Source organism: Ascaphus truei, chromosome 10, assembly GCF_040206685.1.
Source record: "Ascaphus truei isolate aAscTru1 chromosome 10, aAscTru1.hap1, whole genome shotgun sequence".
Lineage (NCBI taxonomy): Eukaryota > Metazoa > Chordata > Amphibia > Anura > Ascaphidae > Ascaphus > Ascaphus truei.
Genome location: NC_134492.1, coordinates 31,283,751 through 31,296,510, shown reverse-complemented (window position 1 = coordinate 31,296,510; position 12,760 = coordinate 31,283,751). Strand labels below are relative to the sequence as shown.

The window sequence follows — 12,760 nt, the reverse complement described above, 5'->3', positions numbered from 1 at the left end:
AATGTATGTCATTTTTGTTTTTCCAGGTATTTTAAATGTATTTTTTAATTTTATTTTTTTTGGTTGACCATTGACTGCCAATGTGTTTATCTATGCCCCTTTAGGGCTATAGATAAAAACAGTGACAAGCAATGCATTTTTTGGCAAATGCTTGTTTTTATTTCTTTTGTATATAGTTTTGTTGATTGGTTTGTTTAATTATTGTGTTATTTTGTTGATTTTTTATTCTGGTTTATTTTGGGTGATTTGTTTTTGTGAATTCTTGTGGATTTGTTTGGTGTTTGCTTGTTTGATTTCTTGTGTTTTTGGTGTTTGGTTTAATTTTATTGTTGTTTATTTTTGGCGGTTTTTTTTTTTTAGATTTCCCATTGGCTGATTGACTGCCATACTGGTAAATCGTGCCCATATTATATGGGCATGGTTCAACACTGTGCCAATCAATTGGTTTATTGGCATTTGTAATTTTTTTCATGTAATATAATGTGTTTTATTTTGTACCAATCAATGAGTAGCGGGGGTGGAGGGTGGGGGTAGTTGCCCCGAGGAGGGTGGTCAGACCTCCCGGGTGGGTAGCAGGGGAGATGGGGTTAACCCCTTAATTACTATAGCGGTTACTAACCGCTAAGGTGATTAAGCGGTTAGTGGCCATTAGTTTGTATTTTTTATTGTTATGTTCCTGCCAATGGAGGACAAGGATGGTGATGAGGATGGCCTTCATCCTGGCAGTGGTAAGTGCAAATTGTATTTACTTTATGCTGGCTGTTTTTATTTTTAATGGGCAAATGCACAAGTTTCCATATCTGGATAATAGTCCTTTTGCCAATTACTGTACTGTATGAGTTAGGGGAAGGGGGGGGGGCGGGTTGTGTATTGGTAGGTAGTAGGTATCTTAATCTTTATTGAGGTAGAGGGATTGGGTGAAGTGGGTACTTCACCCAAGGTGGGTAGTTAGGCCTTCCACAATGTTGGGGTTAACTCCTCCTGCAACCTTCCCGGTAGGCCTAACCACCCACCCTGGGCCAAGTACCCCCTTCACTCACTCCCTCTGCCCCCAATAAACCAGCTCTGGTGCCTTAACCCCTTCATTGCCTTAGTGGCTATCCACTAAGGTAATCAAGCTGCTTTAATGTGGTTTTGAGTAATAGTGTACGGGAGCAGGGTGTCTCCTGAGCTGATTTCAGCCTTGAGGACCCCCTACTTCCCGAGATATAGGCCCCGGTATGGGGTGCCGGTATCCCCTGTGCGTTTAAATTTAAACATTGATAGCTAGCCGCTACGGTAATGGATTTTTTTATTTTTGTTTTAATACTAGTGTGCGGGAGCAGGGCGTTAATGAAAAATTAATATTTAAACTGCACGATCGCCTGAACGAGCCATGCATGGAGACGCATCGTCTCCATGCAGCTCTTCCAGGCTGCAGTTTAAACAATCAGTTGCCGATCGATGGGCCTTATAGCGCGATAGTACTTTGAAAAAAAACAAGTTGTCATTCTTGAAGAAAAAGTGCACACAATGCGCACCAGGGATTTAAAAAAGTGTCATTTATTAATAAAAATATTACTGAGGGGATCCAACCCCACCTCAGTTACAATGGTTATACAACTGGGTACAGTTAAAATTAACATGAACCCTAGGATACATATATTTAATCTAAATCCATGAATGACATAACACACGATAAAAAACAATGAAAATAAGACAGATATAAACAAATTGAAACGGTAACCGTATGAAGATCCGGATCTCGGCAGGTCATCCAGTGCTGACGGGCTGAGACGGCGCCTGCAAGAAGCCCATGCGGTGACTCCATCTCTGCGGTGCCGTGATCCGGATCTTCATACGGTTACCGTGGACCCGCACTTGGCTTCAGTGTGAGTTTCCGTCTCCCCCTGCCAGCCTTAGACAGTCCTCAATAGGTGTTTTACCATACACCACTCAGGAACAACTGTTCCGTTTCAATTTGTTTACATCTGTCTTATTTTCATTGTTTTTTATCGTGTGTTATGTCATTCATGGATTTAGATTAAATATATGTATCCTAGGGTTCATGTTAATTTTAACTGTACCTGGTTGTATAACCATTGTAACTGAGGTGGGGTTGGATCCCCTCCGTAATATTTTTATTAATAAATGACTTTTTTAAATCCCTGGTGCGCATTGTGTGCACTTTTTCTTCTTGTTTTTCAGGGTGCCCCCCCCCCCTTTTCAGGGGGGATCACCTTGATTTGGGAGCTGTTCAGGGAGACACTCCACACACCTGCAGCAAGGGGATTTTCCTTTACTATACATCCGCAGCTCGAGCGCTGAATATCCTATACTACCTGCTTTCAAGTTGTCAATCTTGCATTTTTTTAATGAACTTTTTAAAAAAACATGCGTTTTTTCTTAGTGAATACCGTTTTGACCCACATGTTTTATAGCACGATAAAACAATGCAAAGTCGATCGACAATGCATTGATTTTATCGAAGTTTAGTGAATAGGCCCCAAAGACTCCTAAATAGCAGCATCCTGGAAGAACTTTAATTTTGGTGCAATAAAATAGATTTTAATTTCCTTGACACTGTAGGTCTCTTCTAATCTTAAAGTGCAAGTAAAGGAGTTTAATTTATAATGTAAATTACATGCATGTAAACACATTGCAGTTACTCCTGTCTTTCACGACAGGAGGGTGCAGCAGGTTTTTTCTTTTTTTGCAGGATATTCTTGCAAAGTGAAAGTATAAAAGCACCTAGAAAACTAAAGCAAGCAACAGATACACAACTGCCTTGGTAACAAATTACTTTTATATTCCATTGATAATGCAGCCATTGATTTCACTTTGTCTTCATGTTATCAAATGTATTGTTATATACAAGAATCTAAGTGATGTTCCCACTTGCAAAAGATAATTAGGAACCGCACTCACATGAAAAAAGAACGAGCAGAGTCAATAAAAAGTGAGGTGTCTCACGGCTCGACGCCAGTTCTACCCATGGTATTGGAAATCAAACTAAACAAAAAATGATGGACAATCATCAAAATAGCAGAACAACTTACATTTATTGCAGGATCAGTATAGGGCAGTGGTTGTCAACATTGTTTCGTTAAGGGACCCTATAATTATATTGTGAAATTCTGAGGAACCCAGCCATCTACTGTAAGGAACCCCAACCCTCTCTAATAGCGTGTCTGAGATCAGATGTATTGTAAGGATCCCCAACCCTCTCTAATAGCGCGTCTGAGATCAGATGCATTGTAAGGAACCCCAACCCTCTGTAATAGCGCGTCTGAGATCAGATGCATTGTAAGGAACCCCAACCCTCTCTAATAGCGCGTCTGAGATCAGATGTATTGTAAGGATCCCCAACCCTCTCTAATAGCGCGTCTGAGATCAGATGCATTGTAAGGAACCCCAACCCTCTCTAATAGCGCGTCTGAGATCAGATGTATTGTAAGGAACCCCAACCCTCTCTAATAGCGCGTCTGAGATCAGATGTACTGTAAGGAATGTATATGCGTTGTGCAAACTGGGGGGCAGGAGATTTTTCTGGGGGTGCGGCGGATGCAGAGGTCCCGCGCTCTTCCCCAAGGCATTTAAATGAAATGTTGGGGGACCACACGAGGCCTCTGCAACCTCAAATGACGCCGTGGGGTCATGTGACGTCACGGTTGCCACGGTAACGTGACATTACATGACGCCGCAGGTCACGTGACGGCACACGACCCCCACGGCGTCAAAGTAACGGGGCACGCACCACCGGACCAGCATGGGAAGAGGGGGCGCAGCTAAAAAAGGTTTGCGTGGCCCTGGTATAGAGCATAAAGAAGCCGATGTTTCGGTCCTGCAAGAACCTGTCTCAAGGCAGTTTCCATTACCCAATATTCTCAGAAAGTGGCCCCTGATAACTTTGAAGGTGGCGCAAGGAGTCCCTTTAAATTCATTTCCGGCACCTCGGTTTGGAAAGTTGCATTGTGACTTGCTATTTTTCTGACTCTAGCCTATTCATTTCAACAGGAGATACATGATTAACTGCATATTGTTCAGGAAAAAAAGGGACCCCTTTCATTTTTCATCATATCTTATATATTTCTCGCTCAATCCCCTTGAAAATGTGCACAATTGTAGGTCTGTTATGTAGATTAACACTATATAAGAAGTACAATATAGACAATTAACTAAATTGATGTCACTGTACAATGTCAGCAAGTACCAGATACACTGCGAGAGGTTCATGTTCATTGAGTGAGAAATAGGAGTTTTTCCTTCGTAGCTCGTAAATGTGTTAAACTGTATTAATCTAATATGAAACACTAAGATTACTATAACGTTTGAGTTCAAAGTGTGTGTCCGAAATGTCCTCCTTCTGGTGAAACGCACGTACGAATGTACGCACGTACATAAATCGATAACGCGATAAATCGATAACGCGATAAATCGATAACGCGTTGATCCAGCAGCTCCCACACCTGAACGACACGTTCTTTTACCAATTCGTTTTTTCAGTTCCTTTATCAGGAAACATGTTATTGTAAGCGTTTTGGACCATAGTTCTTGCTCTGTCCCAAGAACTTTATAACATGCTTATCTTCTGCACTAAAAACACAATTTTGTAACTTTGCAGTTGATGAGGTCATCACGCCGTCACCAAACCCAAAAATGATTTATTCGATCAGGGGAGCGCAAACTTTTTCCCCTGTGGCCCCCTGCTGGCGGTTCCCCTCTCTCCGCCCCCCCCCCCCCCCCCCGCCTATCTCGGCTTCGGCGGCATGACGTCACGTTGCACATGACTTTGCTGCTTCATTTGTCGCCGCGTTGCCATGGCGACGCGTCTAAGAAGCCGCCGTAGCCAAGGTAAGTGAGGTTTACAGAGGCCTTCGCCGCTCCCCCAGCACTTAATTTAAGTGCTTTCGGGAAGTGCAAGAGAGAGGGGCGGGCCTCTGTAAACCCCGCGCCCCCCGCAGTCAGTCTCGGGGCGCGCCCCCCGCAGTCAGTCTCGGGGCGTGCCCCCCAGTTTGCGCACCGCTGTATTAGATCAAATCATTCTTAACTGTAATAATCTACTGTGACAAACCTATAATTGCTCACATTTTCATAAAAATGGGAGTGATTTTTCTGCTAGAAACGGCAAAAAATAAAAGGGGTTCAGTTTTTTCTGAACACAGTGTATATTCTGTATTTAATAATATATTGATGAACAAGGCTAAGTGAGCATAGTGCTACATCCACAAAACCATTAACAAGGAAGTGTTCCAAGATAAGGTAACGTCTGAAAACTCCTGCTCTGCATTATTAACTGCAGTGGCACAAAAATGATTGTTGAAATGAAATCCAAATTTTAATTTGCATCAATTTGTGCCCATTTATTGCCAAAGCTGCATCACTTCCAGTTTTCATAACAGAAAGCGGCAGGAGTTTCACAATTACTTCAATTATTCTGGTCACGGTTTCAGGTTTAAACTGCATCGTAAATGCCACCAAAAAAAAAAAAAAAAAATGATTATCCTTTACAAGCTTTTTTTTTTTTTAAATTAATGTAATAACTTATTACCTTTCTGTGATCTGCTATTTAGGAACAGCTTTAGATTACGTTTCTCTGCTGCACAAAAAAATCTCACTTTAATAAAGAAAACATATGTCTTTTTGATCTCGATCAACACTTTGCAGGTGTGAAGGAAATAGACTCATTTGATGATATCTGAAAGCGTCTGGGTACACGTGGATGTAAAGTCACATAAAAGTTCCAAAAATATCCACAGTTTGTATTTATTGTCTCGAGAAATTGAATCATTAGGTAAAGTCATTATTTCTTTTAAAGCAGCAATACGAATTAACTTTAAACACACAATATAAATATATATATATATATATATATATATATATATATATATATATATATATATATATATATATATATATATATATATATATATATATATATATATATATACACACACACACACACAAACACACACAAACACACATTTTTTTATTACAGGTAGTGATGTACCGAGCACCGGGTAATTACCCGGTACCCGGCGGTGCTTTTTCAGCTACCCGGATATTACCCTGACCTGACAGCACCCCCTGCTGGGCCCAAAGCCGGGTAGGAACCGGCGCCGGGTAATGTCAGAGTAGCTGATAATAGTTTATCACTTACCTGCAGCCGTTGCCAGGTGAGGAAGAGTGGTGAGGAAGACCAGGGTGAGCCGGGGAACCATGTGACCGGAGCAGGAGCGTTCCTATTGGACAGACAGGAAGGAGCAGGCTGTCCAATAGGAACGCTCCTGCTCCGGTCACATGGTTCCCCAGCTCACACTGGTTTCAGCTGTGTGCTGTATTCTTGCTGCTCCCACTGACTTCTGTTGCTGCCACCGCCACAAGGACCTCTGCTGCTGCTCCCATATGTCGCCGCGGTCTTCCTCACCCTGCAGGTAAGTGCCGTCGTAACCGGGTACCCGGCCGGGTAAAATTATTCATTTTGCCTGGGTACCCGTTACCCGGTTTTCTGAAAATGTAGGACCCGATACAACACCAATTACAGGTTTGAAGAAGGGGGTCTAATGAGCTGAACCCTGTTACTTTCAGCTCCGGGAACCCCCTGCTTACTGACATACTTACCTTCATAAGTGGTGCCGGTATCTCTGTGGCGTTTAAAGGTGCAGGTCACACAGGCCAATAGGAAGCCACACCGGATGATGTCACGGCTTCCTATTGGCTAGCATGACGCAGGACATTTAAACGCCACCATTACATTAAGGATCATAGTTTCTCTGCTTGCAGGGATACCGGCACCACTACAGGGGTTAGTATCTCTGGAAGCAGGGGGTCCCAGGAGCTGAACTTACCGGGGTGTAGCTCCGGAGACCCCCTGCTTCAAAATTGTAATAAATAAAATCAATACAGATGTAACCAGTTCTCCTCTGGTCCCCTGGTTCCTCTGCTTTCCCCCCTCTTACCTCTGGTGCAGGGAGGTTGATGTCGGGCGAGGGGGTAGGCAGAGACCCACGGCAAACACCCCTGCAGGGCGCCGCCATGTTAGGGAGGCTGGCGCATGCGAGTGACTCCGTGAGTTGCAGCGGTCATGTTGGTACACCCTGCGCATGTGCAGTACATGGTAAAGCGGCGGCCAATACTCTAAACGGCTCTGCAAGGGACTACAAGTCCCATGAGCCTTAAGGACAGAGGCAGGGAGCTTGAATTAGTTACATTTGGCGCGCTCAGCGGGACCACGCCAGTCGGAGCTGGGACAAGAAGAGGGTAGGGTGTGTGCAGGGCGTCTGTGAGCCCTGCAGTAGGCCAGACACCTCCTTAGGCCCCAACTCCCCATTTGAGCTTGTGGCTGCTGCAGGGACCATCCCAGTAGATAGGGACACTGCCCTGTAGTACAAGTGTGAGGGACACAGCCAAGATGCGGCGGCGAACTGGCAATCCGGTGGTCTGGGACCAGCCACCCCACAGATATGAGACACTCTTCATGGTGGGACCCTCCAGCTGGACACCACCCCACGTGGAGGCGGACTCATCGCTGACGGCGTGGGACCGGGCGACCCCTTTATCTTCAGTCGGCGCCACCGGGTTCTGGAGTACCCGGCAGGTATCACACCTACAAGTGCACCAACTTTAACACAGGTTGTGGGCAGCGCTGTCACACACACTTTGGGTGGGTTGACTCCTGTGAACACCAGGGTGGTTGTGCCCAGGGGCACCTCAGTACTTTGGGGAATATCCCATCAGGGTGTGAACACTGCGTTGGAGGGCACTGTGGGGTTACGGCCGTGCGTGGCCTATTTGGTGTGGGTGTTGTATTGTTATTCCTTTTCATGTACATGCAGTAAACTGTTATCTTTATCAGTGTGTGTATTATTGCATTGGGTCATGTGACGGGGTTATCCAACATAGTTAGGATCACGCACAGGTCGAGGCGCTGTCACCAGACGGATCAGGTACACCCAAAGCTCCCAGCAGCGGAGGTTCATGCCCCCTGTGAGCCACAAGTAACGCACCACCCACAGTAGCCGCCACATCTCCCATAGGGTGGAGGAAACTGCGCTACACATATATAAACTTTTTAACCCGTGTAGCTGCTTTAAAAAAAACAACCGATCTTTTACCATCCGAAACACAACTAAACAAATTGAATCAAATATTAATTAATAAATGTTTAGAAAACTGCAGCATAGAAAAGAAAGATACGAGTCACTGGTCACCGTGTAAATAAGTTTAACAGATGACTTCAATATATAAAACGTGTTTATTTCAATTGCATAACAAGGATTATAATTTTAAATTCATTAGGTAGCTGTGCAATTTATGTTTTAGTGGAGTCAGTGTTGGATATCAATATTAGTCAGCAGCAAGCGGATCTGGTGTCACTGCGCTGTCACTGTGCGTCCAGCCTCCTTGTACACAGCACTTGTTTTCACAACTGTTGGACTTGTGCAGATTAGTTGAAAATAAATTCAAACCAGCCATACACCCCCCAGAGCTGGGCAATGTCACAAAGCACTAGAGCATGTGTCTTCATCACTGAAAAAAATGTGAACCGTGTACCTGCTGTTTCATGACTTGTGCCCTAGCCCAGGGCGGCTCAACTCCAGTTCTCAAAACCCTTTCAGCACAGGTGGCTCAATCAGTTCAATCACCTGTGCTGAAGCTGTGAAATCCTTAAAACCTGATCTGTTGGGGAGGTCTTGAGGACTGGAGTTGAGCAACACTGCCCTTGACACACAGTAGTAAGGTTATGGATAGGGATTACGGTTCATCTTGAATTTCCGCTTAAAAACCAGAAGTGAAGCATGATTTCCTATTGAATTTCACCTCTTGTAGCAGCCCAGCCACAGGTACGAGACAAAGGCCAAACAACAGCAGTATGGACACTACAAAATAAATGCACTGATAAACACCAAATTCAAATGTGTGTCCATGGTTTTTATTGTTAACACTGTCAAACATCATACAAAAAAAATAGAAAATAAATACAGATTTTACAAAAATAAATAAACCTTGAAACCGGGAATCCTTAATTAAGGTGGGTAAACAAAGTGACTAAAACCCTCCGGCACCCAAGGATCAGTGACACAGAAAGAACTCCAGACTGCACCAACAGGAGATACGTACCCTGTTGTAAACTGGAGCACCGCTCCAAAAACCAGAGCAAATTGCATCACTTTGCGTCAATGTATAAAGGTGCTTTGCTCCAATTTTGCTTTGCTTGTGCCAGTGAGTGCATGGGGAGTGGCCATCGGAGCAGTTATGGGAGACAGTCAGTGCAGTATTATAATGACATGCACCAAAGTTTGCGCCTAGAACTGATGCAGGTTTCCTTTTTGTTTGTGTCAAATAAATTCGCCAGCTGTGTGGTTGCGTTGACTTCAGCTCCTAAAAGATCAAGATTAACAAGCTTCATACTGTACATATGCTGCTGCTGGCACACATTAACGCAAATTAAATGTTTTGCTCTATGGCAGGGGTCACAAACTCAGTCCTCAGGGCCACCAACAGGCCAGGTTTTTTTCCCTGCTGAAGCAGAGATATACATAAAAGCTGGCCTATTGGTGGCCCTTGAGGACTAAGTTTGAGACCCCTGCTCTATGGTTTTGGAGCCAATTGCAGCATCTTAAAATACATCCACCTAAGGGCCTTATTCTATATACAGCAAAAGGACCAAACATGCATATAGAATTATCTCCTTTATGGCCTCGGCGAAGGTTGTTGCTGGCGGGCGGAGGCGCGCTGAGGCTGAGGGAAAGCGGGTGCTTTCCCTGGCTTTAGACAGCGCGCCGTCCGGGGGCGTGTCGGCGGGCCAGTGACGTCACGGAGCTGGTTCGCCCTCATTGGCCGAAGCGCTCACGTGACCGGCCCTGCGCTCCGGCAAGCGGGAAAATTTTAAATTTTCCTAAGACCTACGCTTCCGCGCGCTTGCGGAAGCGTAGGCGAGCCCCTACTAAAGCTGCTCTCATTGCGGCTGTAGGGCCTCAGTGCCGAGCGGAAGTGCGCCTCAGCCAGCGAGCACTATCCATGAACGCGGCCTATGCCTCACAGAAGATTTTCCAAGGTTTGTTTTAATCTCTAATATACTGTAACACGTTTAAACTGCAGCTATTTATATTCTGGACCTAGATGGGCTGAGTGTGTAACTTTTTGGCTTCCAAACTTCCTTTTACATTAGAATCTCCCACTTCAGCACTAACCAGAGTTATTTATAATAGTTTCCTCCCACCCACCCCCCAGTTTTGGACCAGGAAACAACCAGCCCCAGATTTACTACATCAAATTCCTCATGGTTTTTATGGAGATGTCTGGTGCTGCTTTTTTAACCTAGTGGCAGAACATGTGCAAAATGTTGATAAATGACCCCATGAAGATCAATAGGATCTAACCCTTCAGAACAATTTCCCATCCAAATTCAGATCTTTAAACCAGCCATGCAGAAGTTGCGCCAACTAATTATCAGATGTAACCCGGTCACAGCTAAAGCACTGTTTGTAAATGTCGTTTTTGTTTTAACTGAATCAAATGCAATTTGTTTTAATGAATTCAATGCATAGAACAATTAGGGTGGATAGCATAGGGGTTAAATAGAATCAGCCTGAAAATGTAACAGATATTACATGGGATTCTTTGTTTTTCACAATATTAAAAGATCATTTCTATTAAAGAATAAAAAGAAAAAACATGACAAATAAAAAAAAAATAGAATGAAAAAAGCAAGATAAATATTATACATTATGGTAGATAAATGACTAGTAATAATTGAATGATCACAACAGGCAAGAGAATGAAGGGCCTAGCAGCATATTACCTGCACCAAGAGGTCCTACATCCAGGCCAATGTGTGACTGTAGTGGGCTCATTCCCAGGCTCCAGCTCCTTTTAGCTGCAGATAATCATGTTGGCTGATGCAGTCAGGGCAGTTCCAGGATGGATGAAGCCTTGGAAGCCTTTACATGCAGTAGGCAGCTCGTGTGTGTGCAGATCGCCCCTGTGAATGAGTGCACAAAGGCAATGCGTGTGTCTGTGTGTGTGTGTGTGAGCGCGGTGCTTGCAGCCCCCTCCCCGGGCCTCGCTGAGTGAGGAGGAGAAGGAGGAGGTTGGAGATGCTGTTAGCTGCCTGTGCTTAGGTCTATGGCATTATAGCCTGTGCAGAGCCACTGGATCATGTTACAGCTGTGCTAACCCTGTCTGTGCCAGGCTGGCCTTGCAGTGTGCAAATAATTGGCTTCCGGTTATCCCATGAGGATGAGTCAGACTGCATACAGTGAGGAAGGCTTCTAAAGAGGGAAATGAGGGCAGAACTGCTTTTGCTGCTGAAGAGTCCTTGCAATGCATTGCTAAGCTGTGATCAAACCTATTAATAATTGGCTTTCTGGTATGCTATTCTACTGGATATAGATCCAATGTTGGTCTTTCTCCCTCCTAATAGAGCTACATGAGAATCTTATTCTAATAGAGGTATATTAGTATTTTATCTGGTAGTGTTAGGACCTGCAAACTGGGTCATGGCTTGACGTGGTTTGCAGGCTTACGATGCTTTGGCCAAAGGGTTAAACTAAATTACCCCTTTTCAAGAGAATATATAAGTATTTTACTGTGTATTTTTGTCATATTGGATGTAGCATTGGGCTTCTCTGTCGCATGCGACTATCAGTGACAAATATGAAGGGGTTCTGATTCTGAAGTTTCTGAATTTATTATAATAAAAATAGAGCTACCATGTTTCTGGAAAGGCTCAACCGAGCAGGTTTTATATGAGCCATGAATATATTATAAGTCACAGCACAACTTCCAAAGCACAAACTCTCCTCATATACAGTAAATATATAGTGCAGATATGTGCACAATAGTGAGAAAAAAATGATGGTGTGTAAAAAAAAAATGAAACAATATATGGCCACTCACGTGGTGGAAATGGAATTCAGCTGTCAAACAGATATAAACATTATCCAGCGTATTAGGTTGATAAATCAGGAACTCTCCAAATCATACAATGACATAGAAAATGTACAATGTCAATAGTTATACCTGACATATCTGTGTTTTGCAGACCGTTTTGTGACAGTCAGTGTTTGACAGTCTGTGAAAGACAGACATGTGGCTTCATGTATCCAAGTCAATGTATTTATCTGTATTTTAAATGTGTGTACTGTACATATACAGGTAGTTTCACTTTACAACGAATGGCATATCCAACGCTTTACAATGCAACCCTGTGGGCCATTTTTCGACGCCGGAATGCATTATCCGACGTCTGAATGCGTTATCCAACACTCACCGCCACTGATTAACATGGGACTCACTTTACAACGGTGTCACTATCCAACGCCACTTCCAGAACGGATTCTGTTGGATAACCGAGGACTGCCGGTATAGTTTTTGTAAAACAAGTTCACACTCGATCAGCACTATATATTCATATTATTCTAACTAATACTTTTCTGTTTATGAATTCACCATGTCCGTCCATCACGCGGTTACTGATAACAATGTATTATGAATTTATTTACTGGAATGAGTTGGATGTGTGGGAAACATGTTACTTGGCATCCCTTCATTTTTAATGTGTCGCTGGCCTCTTGGGCAGTGAAGGGGTTAAAATGACCCTGCTGCCATGCGCTCTGACACAGCGGTATCAGATGCAGTGGCTCATTTATATAGCAGGGCCATCTAGCTGTAGCTCAAAGGCAGCATCTCACATACAGGGTATTTTATTATTTATTTATTTATTTATTTATAAAATATTTTACCAGGAAGTAATACATTGAGAGTTACCTCTCGTTTT

At 43.7% G+C, this 12,760-nt stretch overlaps 1 protein-coding gene across 3 annotated transcripts in view; it reads right to left on the bottom strand.

Moving 5' to 3' along the window:
* TLCD4 (TLC domain containing 4) overlaps window positions 1–11,200 on the bottom strand; it is a 44,267-nt gene extending 33,067 nt beyond the window's left edge. The window contains exon 1 of one of the 3 annotated variants that reach the window (XM_075616457.1): window positions 10,784–11,200. The gene's annotated coding sequence lies outside the window, so the exon portion shown is untranslated. Of the gene's footprint in view, window positions 1–5,530; window positions 5,591–6,139; window positions 6,211–10,783 lie in introns of those variants that run through there. The other 2 variants (XM_075616458.1, XM_075616459.1) reach the window with 2 other exon arrangements.
* Between the last annotated feature and the right edge of the window lie 1,560 nt (window positions 11,201–12,760).